General features: G+C 54.2%; 1 protein-coding gene and 1 long non-coding RNA gene across 9 annotated transcripts in view; one reads left to right on the top strand and one right to left on the bottom strand.

Moving 5' to 3' along the window:
• LOC117287299 overlaps positions 1–6,146 on the bottom strand; it is a 12,275-nt gene extending 6,129 nt beyond the window's left edge. The window contains exons 1-2 of the long non-coding RNA XR_004518533.1: positions 6,062–6,146; positions 5,182–5,339 (exon numbers count right to left, since the gene is read on the bottom strand). This is a non-coding gene — a long non-coding RNA (uncharacterized LOC117287299). The remainder of the gene's footprint in view (positions 1–5,181; positions 5,340–6,061) is intronic.
• The window catches only part of Rap1gap (RAP1 GTPase activating protein), a 45,292-nt gene that overhangs the window by 14,784 nt on the left and 24,137 nt on the right, over positions 1–6,371 (top strand). For all 8 annotated transcript variants that reach the window (XR_780602.1, XR_780603.1, XR_002025410.1 and 5 more), the window contains exon 2: positions 2,692–2,785. The gene's annotated coding sequence lies outside the window, so the exon portion shown is untranslated. The remainder of the gene's footprint in view (positions 1–2,691; positions 2,786–6,371) is intronic.

Raw genomic sequence — 6,371 nt, forward strand, 5'->3', positions numbered from 1 at the left:
TTACTAAGAGCCTGTAGTGCAGCACTAAGGGCATGGCATCTACACCCACATGGTAGGAGTTCAAATCCCTGGACTTACTGCGTGACCATGGGCAAATTACTTAACCTCACAGTGTCTCAATTCTGTCCTTTGAAAACTGAGGACTTGGTGAGTGAATACCAGTAAAGTGGTTAGAGAGGGCCTGCACCTAGGGAGCACAGGAGTGAGCAGCACCTGCTGCAGCACTAAGGGCATGGCATCTACACCCACATGGTAGGAGTTCAAATCCCTGGACTTACTGCGTGACCATGGGCAAATTACTTAACCTCACAGTGTCTCAATTCTGTCCTTTGAAAACTGAGGACTTGGTGAGTGAATACCAGTAAAGTGGTTAGAGAGGGCCTGCACCTAGGGAGCACAGGAGTGAGCAGCACCTGCTGACAGCACCCTGTGACTAGTACTACCCTGCTCCCCCCGCTGACTTGGGCTGGGAAGGTTCCACGTGGCTGGTCCACAGGACTGTCCTTGAGGCCTGCTCCGTCCCATTAACTGTGTGACCTTGGGTGAATGAACGCCCCTTTCTGAGCCTCAGTTTCCTAATGTGTAAAGCAGATGGATTCTGAGCACCACCTCACTGGGGGGCTGTGAGGTTCAAGTGCACTTGTGGGGGGGTGGCTCTGGTGTCACTGTCCTTCTTGTAGCCCTCAAGAGCTGGATGTGGGGTTTCCTCCTCTGTCTCTATTCTGGAGCTCTGCCCTTCCCCAGCCCTTCAGGTGTCAGCAATGACTTTTTAGGTGGTGTTGCCTGGCAGGAGCTAGGTGCTGCCTGGGGGGACAGGACTCTGGCCAACAGGAACTAAGCTAGGAGGCTGGAGACAGGGTCCCGCATGGCCACTGGGGCCCCTGAACCTTGAGAGGTCTCTCTGGGCCTGTGCCAGAGTGACTGGTCCTGGTAAAGGGGACCTGGGGAGAGAGGCCACTGCTCACCCAGCCTGATCAGGGTGGTGGGGACATGTCAGCACTGTGGTCCCCCCACCGAGGGGACCCAGCGTCACCCAGGCTTCACCCTTGGGAATTCTAGCCCTGGGCAGCCTCTGCTCCCACCCACAGCACCACCCGTGTTCCCTCAGGGCCTGTGCTTCAAATTCAGGCTCTGTCCCCTACTAGCTGGGGCAGCTTCACCTTGCTGAGCCTCAGTTTCTCCATCTGCGAAAATGGAGACGAATAACACCAGCTTCCTGGCGCGGCAGAGAGGGTGTAATATGTTTGACCTAGTTCCGGGCACACAGGTCTCAAGAGCGTCCCCATGGCACCCCCAATAGAATTTACTTGGGGTATTTCTGTGGGCCTCTCTCAGGGGACCTCAGCCCCCATCTCTGGTTTCTCCCCATGTCAGTGAGTCTTGCAGTTTCCAAGAAACTGTTCAGGGCACTTCTTTACACTCATGAACTTTCAGTGACTCCCTACTACCAACCTTCACTCGTTCATTCAGTGATTTAATGGGATACTAACTGGGAAGCCAGAGTTTACTGTCAATGAGTAAGCATGAAAGTATTCATTGGAGTGAATGCCTACAAGCTGCCCCGTCTCTGAGAAATATTTTGGAAACTGAGGCTGAAACTCATACTGCCAGCCATTGCCTGAGGGTATCTTATCCACCTGTACTGATGCCATGCGCTTGGAATGCCACTGTCACCAGATCCATCCTTTTGGGTCAAGCTCTGTTCAGTGTAGACCCTTCATTTAGGAGTCCAGCCCTTCAGGAGGTGGAGGAGCCCTCAGTGCCAGGCAGGGCTGTGGATGGTTCCTATGGCTGGGTAAGTCAGTGAGGGGATGAGAACTCCTTTGGCATCTCTTTCCTGGGGAGGTTGCTGTGGGGTGTGGTGTCCCACACTGCCTGACTCAAGCCTGCCACAGGCCACTGGGGATCATCTGGAGCGTGACTCACCCTCGCGGGACCAGCCTTGCTTGATGGGTGCCGGGCAGGGGTGCAGCCACGTCAGGGTGGCCCTTGGCAGCGGCGGAAGCCAGGCTTGCTCGCCCAGCCCTGGGCTGCCTGGATCCTGGGAACTAAAGGGCACTTCCTCTCTTGGCCCTGGGGGTGGCCTCAGCAGGCTTTCCAGGGTGCCAGGTGCTGGCTTTGTCCTCAGCAGACCTGCTGTCCGTCTTGAGAGCTGTGAGTTTGGGCAGAGCCAGGCTGGAGCCAGTTAGGTTCCGTGCAGGTGCCAGCTCTGCCATGGGCCAGCTGTGTGACCTCTGTGTCCATCCAGGTCTTCCGTGGGAATTCCAGGGTGGTGAGGCTGTGTCCTCAGGCTGGAGAGAAGGTTCTACGCAGGCCTGGCACATCATGGGCCCAGTGAGTGGCAGTTACTGTCATCAGTAATAGCAGTAGCTCGGTAGCCTCTTGGCTGTAAGGCTGTCTCCCTAAAGGCACACAGAGGAGTCATAGTCGTGGGCACCCCGTATGTCCAAAAGTCTGAGCCCTCTGTGGACAACCTCATGGCTGAAGGTTCACAGAAAGTGTGGGGAGAGACCCTGTCCACACCTCTGATCTCTGGAAGGAGGGTCAGCTTGGCAGGCTCAGGAAGCCTTTCCGCTTCCTCCTCCTCCCCCATGACATCTGTCCCCCTTCGCCTTAGTGATGATGTTTCACCTAAGATTCCAAATCTCCCGGCTTGGGGCTCACTCTGACCTCAGACTCTTTCTCTTCCAGGAGGAGTGATGGGCAGAACCGGCGCATCTCTCAGGCACTAGACCTGTCACGAGTGGGCTCCGTTCCCTCCCACACTGCTTCGCCCTGCCCTAAGGTAAGTGGCCTCCATACCAGCCCCTCTCTCAGGCTGGGATGTGCTGGGAGGTCCTGCCGGGGGTCAGGCTGTACCCCTGGGCCCAGGGTGGTCTGTGCAGTGTCAGAGGTGGGGCCCAGGAAAGGGGTAGGGCTTTGCTAGGAAAACAGCTTCTCGTGGACTGGTCAGGCTACCCTCCATCATCGTCTTCTTCAGTGTCACCATCAGTGTCCTCTTCTGTGTATCAGGTGTGATGGCAGGAGCTGCTTCAAGGCCATTGTGAAGACTGAATGCAAAAGTGCCAGCCAGACACACTGTCCGGCCCTGAGGTTGTTCCCATCATTGGCCTCGAAGTCCAGGCTTTTGTGCTGGACCTTTGACTGCCCTCAAGGATCCCCAGCCTGGCAAATCGCTAAACCAACTTACACAGAATGTCACCTGCCAGTAGTAGCCACTCGGATTGCCTCGGCTTTACTGCCTGCCAGCTAAGGACTCAGTGTTTTGTGAGAGGTAACAAATCTCATACTGGAGCTCTGAATGCTGAAATAGGCACTATTATTAGTCCCATTTTTCAGATGAGACAAGGCTTGGAGAGGTTCAGTTACTCACCCAAAGTCCTATAAGTTGGATATGGTCAGAGTGCCCAGCTTAAAGCCAGGCTTGGCAGCACACACCTATAATCCCAACACTCAGGAGGCTGAGGCAGGAGGATTGCCATGAGTTCAAAGCTAGCCTGGGCCACACATGAGTTCAAGGCCAGCCTGAACTGCATAGCAAGACCCTATCTCAAACAACCACAAAATAAATGAATACCAGAGTGCCTGGCTGGTGCCTCTGTAGCACAGAGATAATAAGCACTCATCTCTGGGGTGTGTTCTGCAGTTTTTAAAACACATCAATAAACATCATGCCTCTTGGTCCTTTCATCGACCCTTGTGTGGTAGGCATTCTCCAGATGAGGATGCACATGCTCAGGGATGTAAAGGGGTCTATCCCAGGTCACGCAGCCAGGAAACAATAAAAACAGGATCTTCTCGGCTCCTCCTGTACGGCTCTAGCCTGGAGCAAGGGCCAGGGACCTTTTCTGGACCAGGAGAGAGGACCAGGTAGCAACAGAATGAAGCTCTTGAGACCCTTTTTGACTTTTTCTGCTTCAGCAACACTGCGAGCCTGGGCCGTGTGGGTCTTGGGGCCTGGAAGGAAGGGTGACTTGATGGCAGCAGCTCACCAGAAAAGCTGAGGTCATGAATGAGGTACCCAGTCTTCTCTGCATGAGCATTCAGAGATAGTGTTCCCCTCCCCAGGCCTCAGTATTCCTGTCTGGGAAGAGGCTTTGCAGTCCTTGCCCTGGGTCCTGACTGCTCAGGCAGCCTGGGGGTGATCTTCCTGGATTAATGTTGAGTTGCCTCCCCCTCCAGGCTTCCTGGCTTCTCCCCAGTCTAGCAGCCTCCATTTGGCCATCACAGCCCAACGGGCTCCAGTCGTGTGTCCCTTCCCTCCCCACCGACAGCCCACCCTTCTCCAGAATCACGACCCAGGCGGAGGATCATTCTCCTTCGACAGGGAAGCAAACCAGACCTTATATTTTACAGATGGGGAAACTGAGATCCAGAGAGAGGGCAGAGACTCACTTGTACCAATCAGCAGGTTGTAGCAAGGCCACAGCTAGAACACACATGTCCAGAGAGATGGAACGATTCATCTGGGGTCCCTAGCGAGTTAGCAGTGGGCTGAGGGAACCCAGGCTGGGATACATTTTCCATCTCTCTCCTGGGACCTCCGAATCTGCACATTTATAATCTTGATGGAACCAGTCTGAGGGACAAATGACCTTCCTGTGCCAGGAGGCAGATCACTGGCCTTTCCTGTCCTGTTTCCTCATCTGTAGCACAAAGCTTAGAGTTCCTCTCCTATACACCTTGTTAGCTTGCAAATGGGCAATGCCTGTAAAAATACTTTGGAAGGCAGAAGGTAGAAAGCTGACCTGTTATAAGCACCATGGCATTCCCAGGGCTGGATAGAACACCCAGAGGGGCACACCCTTCTCTTTGGGTAGTCACCTTGGAACAGTGAGCTATCCACCGCCCCTCCCCTCTACAAGCTTCCCCACTCAGGAATTCAGAAATCTGTACACATGTATATGCCCCACCTACCCACTTCTAGTACGGGACATAGTCACAGACACAAAACACATGTTTGTGTATGCACATGTGCAAGATATATACATGTAAAAGATAAAAATGTAAGCTGGGTGTGGTGGCGCATACCTGTAACCTCAGCACTCGAGTGGCTGAGGCAGGAGGATCGCTATGAGTTTGAGGCCAGCCTGGGCTACATAATGAGTACCAGTCCACGCTGAACTACATAGCGAGACCCAGTCTCAAAAAACAAAACAGAACCCACAAAAATGCACCTACCCAGGCAACCCCTGCACAGAGAATCACAGTAGCTGTAGAAGCACATGGCCACATCCTGCATCCTGAAGGTCTCGCCTCCTCTGGGGCTAGTGTGGGAATGATGTTCCTCTCGCTGCATTTCGATGAGTGCCCGGAAGTGTGCAGGCCCGGAAGTGGTTCTGTAAATCAATATTTGCCGCTGTTAATTATTAAAAACAAAGCTGCTACTCTGTGCCTGGAACGCATATCTCCAGAGTTCCCACCGGCTCTCCAGACTAAAACCTGACCCAGGGCCAGGTGTGGAGAGAGAGGGGGAAGGAAAGCCCAGTGCCTTTCTTCCAGAAGCCCGGGGCCCTAGGGATGCAAGATGAAGAACAGCTGCCAGAAGCTCTTCTGGGAAGATGCAGAGAGGTCTGGGGCTGAGCTGTGAGGTGGCCATGCCCTAGCAGTATGTGAAGTAGCAGGCGTTGACTTGGCCACAGCTCAGGAGGCATTGCCATTTCCCAACATGTCTGGATGAGGGGGCGGCTGAACCCCGCCAGGACACACCAGGGTCAGGTCTTATATTTTACAGATGGGGAAACAGATCCAGAGAGAGGGCAGAGACTTGTACCAATCAGCAGGTTGTAGCAAGGCCGGAGCTAGAACACACATGTCCTGAAATCTGCTTGAGCCTCTTCCTCCCTACCATGGGGTCCTGGCAGCCTTCACCACCTCATCCCCCAGGCACTCTCCCCTGGGGCTGGTGGCAGTTAGGGCTTGGGGAATGCAGGGTACAGGCAAGCTCCTGTCAGGCCCTGGAATGGGGAAGAGGAGGAAGGAGAGAAGAGCCCCGGAAGTGTAGCTCCAGGCTCTTTCCTGCATTCCCGTTTTCCTAGCTGTCTAGGGCAAGCTGTTTCACCTCTTGGAAATCAGTCTTCTCATCTGTATAGTGGAGATAACATCTGTTCTTCTTGGGTTATGACAACATGATGAGACTTGAGAATGGCCCAGCATTAAGTGTTCAAGAAAAGTCCTGTCTCCAAGTTCTCCCCTCCTCTTCCTGGCCGGCCCCACAGCCTATTCCAAAAGCCTCATCCTTGAGGGCCCGAGGCAGGGCACCCAGAATCTAGGACACACAAGGCGAGGTACTCCGGGGAGCCCGACGTGTTTAAAGCTCCCAGTACCTCGGCTTTGACTACGCAGGCGCAGTATCGAGGCCCGCAGCGGGC

The sequence above is a fragment of the Fukomys damarensis genome, unplaced genomic scaffold (genome assembly GCF_012274545.1).
Source record: "Fukomys damarensis isolate Sample0158 unplaced genomic scaffold, DMR_v1.0_HiC HiC_scaffold_23, whole genome shotgun sequence".
NCBI lineage: Eukaryota > Metazoa > Chordata > Mammalia > Rodentia > Bathyergidae > Fukomys > Fukomys damarensis.